The sequence below is a fragment of the Melanerpes formicivorus genome, unplaced genomic scaffold, assembly GCF_026170545.1.
Source record: "Melanerpes formicivorus ecotype bairdi unplaced genomic scaffold, bMelFor1.0.p_v2 SCAF_13, whole genome shotgun sequence".
Classification (NCBI taxonomy): domain Eukaryota; kingdom Metazoa; phylum Chordata; class Aves; order Piciformes; family Picidae; genus Melanerpes; species Melanerpes formicivorus.
Genome location: NW_027142365.1, coordinates 12,525,044 through 12,536,351, shown reverse-complemented (window position 1 = coordinate 12,536,351; position 11,308 = coordinate 12,525,044). Strand labels below are relative to the sequence as shown.

General features: G+C 44.9%; 1 protein-coding gene across 5 annotated transcripts in view; it reads left to right on the top strand.

Moving 5' to 3' along the window:
- Nucleotides 1-1,862: 1,862 nt before the first annotated feature.
- The window catches only part of ZNF438 (zinc finger protein 438), a 55,251-nt gene continuing 45,805 nt past the window's right edge, over nt 1,863-11,308 (top strand). For 2 of the 5 annotated variants that reach the window (XM_068146209.1, XM_068146202.1), the window contains exons 1-3: nt 1,863-1,963; nt 4,080-4,161; nt 10,038-10,147. The gene's annotated coding sequence lies outside the window, so the exon portion shown is untranslated. Of the gene's footprint in view, nt 1,964-2,157; nt 2,179-4,079; nt 4,162-4,633; nt 4,688-10,037; nt 10,148-11,308 lie in introns of those variants that run through there. The other 3 variants (XM_068146204.1, XM_068146203.1, XM_068146206.1) reach the window with 3 other exon arrangements.

Genomic DNA, 11,308 nt, shown 5'->3' with positions numbered 1-11,308 from the left:
CTGTCCCACAAAATATTCAACAAACAGTACTTCAGGATGCTGAGGTGCTACTCCACACAAAATACCATCTCCAACAAGTTACAGTGAATCGCTTTTCCCCCCCACAGTGTTTTAAAACCTGATATTCCAGCCTGACATTAATGACCGCAGCTACAAAGCTTTTATTGTTTACTGTGAATGATGTTTGAGGAAAAGTCATATACTCTGTTACAAATAACTGATCTTTCCTGAGAATACTGAAAACAAGATTATATTATCATCAAATTTCTTTTCTTTTCTACCAGCAACTGATAAACCCAGTGCAGCATTTTACTTTAAATGAAAACTAATAGCTGGTGAGGCACAAACACATTTGCACATCAGAATTAATATTTTGTGTCTCTCCAAGTGGCATGTAATGTATCAAGAACCACTGCATGCTAACTGTGCCTCATCTGTGGCTCCAAAACACAGTACACATACTGAATATAGCAATGGTTTTGCCTAAGCAACAGTTAAGGAATTATAATTATTCAAGGCCACTTGAAGGATTCACCTTTGAATTAATTGTGTTTTACTGGTTCTGCAACTGCAAAACACTTCAGCTTTAGTGGGCACAAAAGGGTGAATGATAAGTATGTTTATTTTCAAACTTCAGTTCCTGCTGAAATTTGAAATGACTTTTAAATGAGGTATTGAGCACAGGAACACTGGAACTGGAGGGCCAGACTACAGAAGAAGTGAGGCTGATCTTGGCCTCTTCTCCCAGGCAACCAGCAATAGGACAAGAGGAAATGGGTGTAAGTTGTGCCAGGCGAGGCTTAGATTGGACATTAGGAAAAACTTCTTTACTGAGAGAGTGGTGAAGTGTTGGAACAGGCTGTCCAGGGAAGTGATGGAGTCGCCATTCCTGGAGGTGTTCAAGAAGCAAGTAGATGTGGTGCTTCAGGATATAGCTTAGTGGTCATGGTAGCCCAGTCACTGTTGGACTCGATCGTAAAGGTCTTTTCAACATGAATGAATCTCTGACTGTATTCTACTTTGGTTCTGAAATGACTTTGGCCCATCTTGCCTTTTTATCACATTTCTTTTGCCAAGAGGAAGTGCCTGTATTCATACATGGTGGCTCCATCACTTCCCTAGGGGGAAGGGATGGACTCCCACCTTGCTACAATCTCCTTTCAGGTAATAGTAAAGAGCAAGAAGGTCTCCCTCCAGTCTCCTTATCCCCAGGGTAAACAACCTCCATTCCCTTAGCTGCTCTTCCTATGACTTTTCTCCAGACCCTTCACCGGCATTGTTGACCTCTGGACCTACTCCAGCACATCACTGTCCTTCTTGCAGTGAGAGGCCCAAAACTCAACTCAATATTCTAGATGCAGCTTCACAAGTGCCAAGAACGTGGGGATAATCACTTCCCTACTCGTGCTGGCCACACTACTCCTGATCCAGGCCAGGGTGCAGCTGACTGAGCACACTGCTGGCTCATGTTCATCCGGCTGTGCCTGCCTTCGATGCTTGCAGGTCCCTCTCAGCAACTGCCCAGAACAAGTCCTGCATTTTCCAGAGCCTCCTTTCGCTAAGCTGCCTCCCTGACCCCGCAGAATGGCTGCGGTCTGTGTCAAGGCCGGCTGAGAGTCCATCCGCCCCCACATCGACGGCTGGCTGGGCAGGGGAGGTCTCATTGAAGCATAGCGGCTTGTGGGGAGTCAACAACCTAACCCTGCGTACCAGGGACAGAGGGTCAGAGGCCCAAGGCCAGCAGCAGCTCTTCTCGCACCACCCCCCGGCAATCCCGCAGCATCGACCGCAGCCCCGACCACGGCCTCGCCGCCGGCAGCCCCGGCCGGCACCTCTGCGCCTGCGCCGCGGGCGGTGCGGACCAGGCTGCCCCACGCACACGACCACCGCGGGCGTGACGCTACGCGGCGCCGGCGCCGTGACGTGGCAGAGGCGTGACGCGAGCACGCAGAGGGGCGCGTTTGTAAGTTCCCTTCCCCCCGCGGCGTGGGGGCTGCGGCCCCGGGCGGGCGCGGCTGGTCTCGCTCCTTCCCTGCCTCCGGGCGGCGGAGCGGGGTTGGGGAGGCTGCCCCGCTAGCGGCCGCGAAAGAGGGGACAGTAGGGCGGCGGCTCCTGGCGGCAGCGCCGGGAGGAAGTGGGCTCCGACCCCGGCGAGCCCGAGGGAACCCTTACCAGGCCGTGCGTCTAGGGCTCTGAGGCCCTTGATTCGCCCAGTCACAAGACGGCTCTTGAGCCCCGCGGTTCAGCCGTGCTTATGGTCGGCGGAGGGAGGACTCGGCCCCTGCAGCGGGGCTGGCTGGCAGCGCGCCCGCTGGCCGCCGAGTTGCATGCAGGGCCCGATCCCTTCCCACCGCCGGAGCCCGGGAGCGGCGGGGCGCGGCCTGCTGGGCGTCTGCAGCGCCGGGCCTGGGGGGGACCGCTGGGGCTGCGGCCCGGACCTGTGTGTGCACAGTGCTGACACAGCCACCCGGGACCCCCGCTTCGCCTGGTGACAGCCCCCTGCAAACGCAGAAGAGGCGAGCGGGTGTGACGGGGGCTATCGAATGTTGTGCTAATAATAAAGATATGCAGAAGGGCTGCGTGTTGCTGCAGGTCATGAAAGTTAGTTACACAGTGCACTTTTCCAGTACACGTGGCCATAAGACGTTGCGTGTTGGGGGGGGTGGCAGCCGTCAGGTTTTGTGGAGACGCTGAAGCACTTGGCTGATGTGAAATGCCCCTGCCAGCATGAGTCAGAGCTGTGTGTGGAGCCCTTTGACTCTTGAGACCGGAGCGTTGTTTCATAAACCTTGATTCTGCTTCCATAAAAGTACAAATAGTAGGCACAGTCCTCTCAGGCTCCTTAGGTTTTGGAAGGAACCTGAGAGCTGAAGGTTTTAATTTGTTCTATCTGCAGAAATAAATGCAGTACACAGGTTTGATGTTTGTGCTGAAGTGGCACGGAGGCCTGCAGGCTTCTGAATCCATTAGAACTTTGAGTTGGTAATAAAGAACATACTTCAAGTTCTCAGGGATCTGATGTGGCTGGCATTGGCAGAATTAGGGGTGAAGTGTTTGAAAGCAGTGCAAGAGTTTGGAGAAGACTTCAGTAATGTCTGCAGCACGGCAGATTACAACGTCAGAGATGGGCTTTAAGTTTCTTTTGCCCAGAAGTCATGCTTTATTAAATTACCTAGGTCTGTGCCTGGCTTAAAATAGCTGTGGTGCCTCTTACCTTTTATTGGCTGTCTTTTGCTCTTCATACTGCCTTGTGCTGACTCCCTTTTTCTCCATGTTAACTGTACAGCACTTAACTGCACAACACGTACTTTTTTAGTGCACATGTCGAAGCCTCGGTCAACAGCCTGGTCTTTAAATGCTGCAGAGTTTAGCTAGCTTGGTTTAGAAATCATTGTCTTGAATTTACTTGTAGTGATTGATTGATTGGAACTTGCAATATACCATTAAGATGGTCTTTCATATTATTATTCCATAATAAAAAGGAAAGAAGAGAATAAGGTAAATACACAGCTCCCTTGGATCGCAGCAGTTTCTGTGTGCCAGCATTAATTTCTTTTCACAGAGCCATCCTGCAACTGAAATACTGAATTGCTGCTTTTCTTTCTTTTATTGTAGGTAGTTATTTTTAGTACTGATTCAAGTTAAAAAATTTTCAAAAGTCTGCAGCTGGAAGAATAGGTGTAGGGGTTTTTTGGTCAAAAATGAGGAGAAAGAAGGAAATGAGCTTATTGCAGTTTGTGTTTAAATTTTGTGGTGATCTGTTACACTGGCTTTAGAGATTAATAAATGTTGGGTAACTGTAAGTAGGATCAAAGAAAAACTCTATGGTATGGTTCAAATGTTCTTTAACTTTTGGGCAGGCTATTGAAATAGTAGATTGTGGGCTAAGTAAAATTTTGTCATTAAAATGTTTTTCCAAGCATTCATAAAGGAAGTACTACTTTCCTAGGTATCTTTTACATCTCATTTGTGAGACTATCAGATCTAGCAATGACAGTGACAGCATATGATGAGGTATTTCTGACATGGAAGTTTAGGTACATGTAGTGATTGCCATACATGGTTTTTTTGATGTACAGGTTCAATGGCTGTGCTGTCCTAGACGCAAGGAGTGGGCTTCATCTGTGGCATGGAACGTTTTGTGGCTCGCTGTTTGCAGAGGTAATGTGTTGCTTATGGCAGCGATTGTGTTTTGAATGTCTTTGTGAAACGGGTGATGCTTTCATGTATTTGTTTTCACCTAATTGGTAGGTGTCAGATCAGAGTGAAATGGTGGAAGTTCACCTTTGTTCTGAAGTTGGCTGTCAATATTACTGCAGTTACAATTATAGCAGCTTGAAGAGTTTTAGAAGCACATGGTAAAACCAGGAATGTGTGACCTTTATCAATCATTTTAACAATATTTATTCAGATGTGATTGCTATTTCTGATCTGAAGTGCTGTTAATGTATGGTAAGCCTCAGAGGAGACACCTTTGTACCGAGGATAAACATGTTTCTGCAGACTTCTCTTTTTATTTACCACTTTCTAAAATGCATGCCTCCAATTTTATTTAGTGTTCTGTCCTTTGCTACAGAGCATTTCCTGACATATGGGGACTTTGAAAAGTTTTATTTAATTTTCATTGAACTAGGAACTAAGATGGACAGAGCATTTTCATGGCCATATCAGCAGCAGGATGTTTAAGGTGGGTATGTTGGACTCGATGATCCTCGAGGTCTCTCCCAACCTTGGCTATACTGTGATGTTGAAAGAATGTGGTTAATATCATTGCTGAATATTTTCATTTTTGGTTCTGTGCCTGAACACAAAGAAATGGTAAGCTAAGGTTTTTTGCCATGGTAGATGTAGGTGACTTGCTGTTGGCTGTGGCAAGCTTCTATATGTTTAGCCCAGGTTACATGAGTAGATGCAGACAGTCTTAGGTAGCTGATACATTTGAATGTTGCATTTTTTGATGGAGATTTCTCTGTGTCCCCTTTCCCTCAGGTTTGCAAGCTTACTATTTTGGAAAAAGGGGCTGAGAAATTACTACAGAGTGTTTTGGAATCTTGTTTTCTGTGTTCTGATTAAATGTGATCAGGGAAGGAGAAGATTCAGTTGCCATCTATGTACTTCGCTTCATACTTACTTTTTATCTCTGTGTTTGCAGTGCTGTTGTTTGGGTTTTAGTTTTAAATTGCTTAACATCATTGAGGAGGTACTCCAGTGGGAGGGTACTCCAGTGGGAGTGTACTCCAGTGGGAGTGTACTCCAGTGAAACCAATTGTTTTTAGAATTTCCATTAAAGATATTAGCAGCAGTAAAAGATGTTTTGATGTTCATCCTCATCTGCAGACAAGAGTTTGTCTTTATTTTCTTGGACTTCATGTTATTGTTGTAGTTCACTTACAGAGATCCAGAAAGTTTCCACTTAAAAATAATTAACATTTAAACCAAGAAGATATATTTTTGCAAGACTAACATTGGCAAATAAGGGAACAGTGCTGCTTGGATAATAGCTGAGCACTTCCTCAGGGAGTGCATTGCACGTTGTTGTTATCTAAGGTGAATGAAATGCAAACTTCTTCACAACATCATGACTAGAAAGATTACATGTGGTATAGATATTTAATGATTTATATTTTAAAAGTTGAAAATAAAGTGAAAATGCTTTGATTTTTGATTCCATGCTTTCTTGTGCCGGTGTAAGAGAAAACTTCTTACTTTCCTCTGTATTACTATTGATCTTGTCACCTTTCAGGCAAACACAGCAACTGTGTGAAAACCATCCTATTCTTCTTGTGATATTTAGTAGTTAAGTGTGTCTTTGACTTATTATAGTGCTATATTTGCAGGTACGGGTTGGTCTTCAAGATGATTAAACCTAATAGAAGTAGTAGTCAAGAAGTAGTAGTCAAGTAGTCAAGTCCAAGTGCCGAGTGCTACACTTTGGCTATGGCAATCCCATGCAGAGCTACAGGCTGGGGTCGGAGTGGCTGGAGAGCTCCCAAGCAGAGAGGGACCTGGGTGTGCTGATCGACAGCCACCTGAATATGAGCCAGCAGTGTGCCCAGGTGGCCAGGAAGGCCAATGGCATCCTGGCCTGCATTAGGAATAGTGTGGCCAGCAGGAGCAGGGAGGTCATAGTGCCCCGGTACTATGCTTTGGTTAGGCCGCACCTTGAGTACTGTGTCCAGTTCTGGGCCCCTCAGTTTACGAAGGATATTGAGACACTTGAATGTGTCCAGAGAAGGGCAACAAGGCTGGTGAGAGGCCTTGAACACAAGCCCTATGAGGAGAGGCTGAGGGAGCTGGGATTGTTTAGCCTGGAGAAGAGGAGGCTCAGGGGTGACCTCATTGCCCTCTATAACTACCTGAGAGGTGGTTGTAGCCGGGAAGGGGTTGGTCTCTTCTCCCAGGCAACCAGCACCAGAACAAGGGGACACAGTCTCAAGCTGCACCAGGGGAGGTTTAGACTCAAGGTGAGGAGAAAGTTCTTCACTGAGCGAGTAATTCGTCATTGGAATGTGCTGCCCAGGGAGGTGGTTGAGTCATCGACCCTGGAGGTGTTCAAGAGGGGATTGGACATGGCACTTGGTGCCATGGTCTAGTCATGGGGTCTGTGTTGCTAGGTTGGACTCAATGATCCTCGAGGTCCTTTCCAACCTAAGTGATACTGTTTTCCACCATACTGTTTTTTTTTTTTTTCTTTAAGGACTGATTCCATGGGTATTTGTAGCATAGTTAAATGCTGTAATAAATGTTGTCGTGGCTTGCAGAGCAATATGTCTTCATCTGATCATTCTTCCTAATTATTACAAAAAATGCAATCAAAACACCATAAACCTAACTGTGATAGAACTGTAGTGTGCATTCAACAAGGATGAGAAAGTGCATAAATTAAAGAGAGATTATCTTTGGTTCGTCACTTCAGTCTTTATCTTAGCTAAGCTCTGAATTGTTCTTTCTGTTGGAGAACCTTTTTTGTATCTTTTTGAAGGGCATGCAGTACTGAAAGCCTTGTTTGAAGGGAGGCTTGACAGTGTCCTGGTGCCAGAACAGGCTTAGTATGCAGCTGTCAGGGTACTCTGAATGGTTGCACAAATGGAAATGTAAGAATCTAATGTGTAGCCTGATGCATCTTTCAGAGTTGTTAGGCATTGTTGGTCACTTCATTTCTGGTTAAGCTTTTTATTAAGCAGAATCATGAAGGGGTTTTTTTGTCATGGTTTTTTTCCAGTACAAGCTAGGCATCATGAGAGTGGTGAAGCACTGGAATGGGTTGTCCAGGGAGGTGGTTGAGGCCCCGTCCCTGGAGGTGTTTAAGCCCAGGCTGGATGAGGCTCTGGCCAGGCTGATTTAGTGTGGGGTGTCCCTGCCCATGGCAGGGGGGTTGGAACTAGATGATCCTTGTGGTCCCTTCCAACCCTAACTGATACTATGATCATCAATCTGTGGACTCCTCTTCAAGCATATAGTGCCTAGCAAGGTATACATTTTTTATGGCAAGTCACGAGCTTTACACTTCTTAGAAGACCAATGCAGTATAGTTAAGCCAAGTGTCAGTATAACTTACACATTTACTCAAATGGTTTCACTTAGGTAATGATGCAGGGAGTGAAATGATGCAGTATTGAGCAATGAACATATTTTTTTTTAAAGAGGGATTTTTACTTTCAGAGGCTGCTATAGAATATTAATTTCTGAAGTTTCATTTTGTGATTTAGGGGTGATGTGTGGAGCCAAGCTTTAGACCTAGACTATCCCAGCTCCACTGAAATGCCTTGGTCACAGCAAGTCACTGAAGAGGCAGAGAGGTGGGAGTACTCTTGTGACTTGGGTATTTGCCAGGAGCAGCAGGTGCAAAAGAGATAGAAAGGCACCTTGGAAAGTTTGTTTGATAGGCATAGTAGCTGTGGGGGAAAGAAACCACTCCTGACAAGCTTATTAGGACCTATCAGTGAAATTGGTTTGAGCTGTTAGGTAGCTGCTATGTTCTGATTTTATGGAGAATTCTTGCTGCTTGTTTGAGTCCGTCTGGCAGAAGAGTTAAAGCTAGATTTCTATACAGCCTAATGCATGAAGCCCTGTGTTATGAGGAGCTGAATGTATGAAATGTCTGTAGGAACTGTTCAATGGTTTTACCTGACCCAAGAGTGGAAAGCAAACCCTAAAGGTGTGGTGTCTTTCTGTGCTTTATTCCTCTGTTGTAAGGGGCAATTGCAAGGGACTCTTTCTTCTCTTCTGAGGAGCTTTCTGTGGGAACATGATCCTTGAGGTCCCTTCCAACCTGGTATTCTATGAATGACAGCTGCCTAAACATGAGCCAGCAGTGTGCCCAGGTGGCCAGGAAGGCCAATGGCATCCTGGCCCCCATTAGGAATAGTGTGGCCAGCAGGAGCAGGGAAGTCATTGTGCCCCTGTACTCTGCATTGGTTAGGCCACACCTTGAGTACTGTGTGCAGTTCTGGGCCCCTCAGTTTACGAAGGACATGGAAACACTTGAACGTGTCCAGAGAAGGGCAATGAGGCTGATGAGAGGCCTTGAGCACAAGCCCTATGAGGAGAGGCTGAGGGAGCTGGGATTGTTTAACCTGGAGAAGAGGAGGCTCAGGGGTGACCTCATTGCTCTCTACAACTACCTGAAAGGTGGTTGTAGCCAGGAAGGGGTTGGTCTCTTCTCTCTAGCAACCAGCACCAGAACAAGAGGACACAGTCTCAAGCTGTGCCAGGGGAGGTTTAGGCTCGAGGTGAGGAGAAAGTTCTTCACTGAGCGAGTAATTCGTCATTGGAATGTGCTGCCCAGGGAGGTGGTGGACTCACCATCCCTGGAGGTGTTCAAGAGGGGGTTGGATGTGGCACTTGGTGCCATGGTCTAGTCATGAGGTCTGTGGTGACAGGTTGGACTTGATGATCTTTGAGGTCTCTTCCAACCTTGGTGATACTGTGAAAAGCACTTTGGATTTATCAGTCTGATAGTAAAATGTCCAAAATTAGTAATACAGATCTGCAGTGGGTTTTACCCCATTTGTCATCAGCACATTTTGAGGCTTTACTGAAGAAGGAAAACAAATTGGTGTTGGATTTGGGAAGAAGGGACTGTTCTGTATTACAGGACTGAAACTGAGACCACCCAAATGTCTTCAGCTGGTTTTTGTTATTTTCACAAATAGTTTGTTCTTTAGCAGAGTGTTAAAGAGCAGGGAGTTGGGTCAATTGCTCTGGCATGTTTTTCCCTACATGGCAATATTAAACTAACCATGCAGTACTGTTTGGGGTTAAGACAAAAAGAAATCTTAGATTTTGGATTCTCTTGGGATTTTTTTAAGCTTCCAGGGAAAAGTAACCATAAGCAGTTGTGATTCAGATCTTCAAATTCACTTTTTTCTAGGAAACTTTAGCCTACTTATGGCTGAGTGTTAATCCCTTAAATGTCAATATAGTATTTCCAGTACCTGAAAGGGGCCTACAAGAAAGCCAGGAAGGGACTTTTTTGCAAGGGTGATAGGATGAGGGGCAATGGCTTTAAGCTTGAGAAAGGCAGACTTAGACTAAATATTAGGAAGAAATTATTTACAGTGAGGGTGGTGAGACACTGGAACAGGCTACCCTGGAAGGTTGTGGATGCCCACTCCCTGCAGGTGTTCAAGGTCAGGTTGGATGGGACCTTGGGCAGCCTGGTATAGTGGAAGGTGTCACTGCCTATGGCCAGGAGGTTGGAACTAGATGATCTTTAAGGTACCTTCCAATCTCAACCATTCTATGATTCTATAAGTCTGTCATGTTCACAATGTTTTAGTGAGGTAATTCAGGAATGTTACAGGTTTTCTGTAGTCCTTGCAGGATAAGTGGGATGTAGAATGTTCTTCCATATGTAAATGTATTATGTTTAGTGACGCTTTAGTTTTACAAAGGGCAGATCTGCTGTATGTTGTCACAGACTTGTTCTGCTGGAGCATACTTGGCACCTCATTGAAGATGAGAAGTCCCCATATCTGCAGGTTAGGACAGTTACCTTTGCTTATTGTAAACCAGTGATTTTATTTTTTTTCTAGGAAAATCCCCTGATGTGCATATGACAAAGACTTGGAGACTGTAGAGGGTGAGATACAAGAAGGAAACTATGCTCAAGTACCAAAAAGCAAAGACTACCTGGCCTGAAATGGTAAGTATTCACATATTCAAAGTAGGAGGGGTATGGGTTTTGAATCTTGATTCTGATAGCTCTGTTAACTTCTGATACCTGTGTCTGTACTTACAGTCAGAGTAAGCAAAGTGTGGTGAAGAACAGCATGGGAAATAAAAGGCTATGGGAAAAGTCAGTGCCATCCATATGGTGTAGTGCTGGATGCCTTCTCTATAGAGGAAGCTGCAGAGGAGAGGAGGTCCAGGGAAAAGGCTAAAAGAGTGATCTAAGGAGTTGGAGTTGTGAAATGAGAATGGCAAACTGAGAATGGATGTGTTTTGTAGTTGCTAACACAGTGAGCTCTGCTCCCCAAGTCTAGAAATCATTTAGGAAAATTTGAATGGATATTTAGAGTGCAAGAATGTTTACACAGCCTTGGGTTACCTTTTTTCCTGAGAGAATATAATCCCTCAATTTTTGGGTCATTTTTATTTATTTAAAAATCATGATTTTTAATAAAGTTCAACTGAAAAAAATATATTGATGATAGGAGTAAAGAAATTAGAGTTTGTAAAGAAATTAGAGTTTGTTCCTAGTTTGTTTACAAGCAAATTGGACTCATTGATTTGTTTGCTGTCTGTCCCTGTATTAGGTTAAATCTAGGTGAAATACCCAGTGAATACTATATCTAGTTCTTTTGGGAATATCCTCTGATTCTACTTTTCTTGGGAACATTGAGGGAGACATTTTGGTGTTACATTGGGGGAGTAACATCAGGGCCCTCATCAGCTTGGAAAGAAATTCTGTAGGGTGGTTGATTTTTATGATTTGCTGCCAGTAAGACACTTCAGCTTTGATTTTTGTTGCCTGGGCTCATACTGGATGTTACTGCATTAATTTAATCCAAGTCAGTGTACAAATTTCTCCTGTACCCAGAGTGATGGAATATTTAGGGAGGGTGAGATGAGCTAACATTGACTATTTGTGTCATCCATCCAGCTTCCAGCAAATGCATGCAAAGTCATAAAACAGCAGTGGGGGGATATTAATTAAATGAGCACGCTTGTCACTCTGCCAGCCTGTCCTCTTGGCACAGTAAAAGTCTTAGAAACCATGTTTGCTTTCAGTCTCTATCAAACTGAAATAGACAACTCTGTGATAAAAGCCTCAAAAGCAGTGTTCAGCAGGAAGAAGACTACA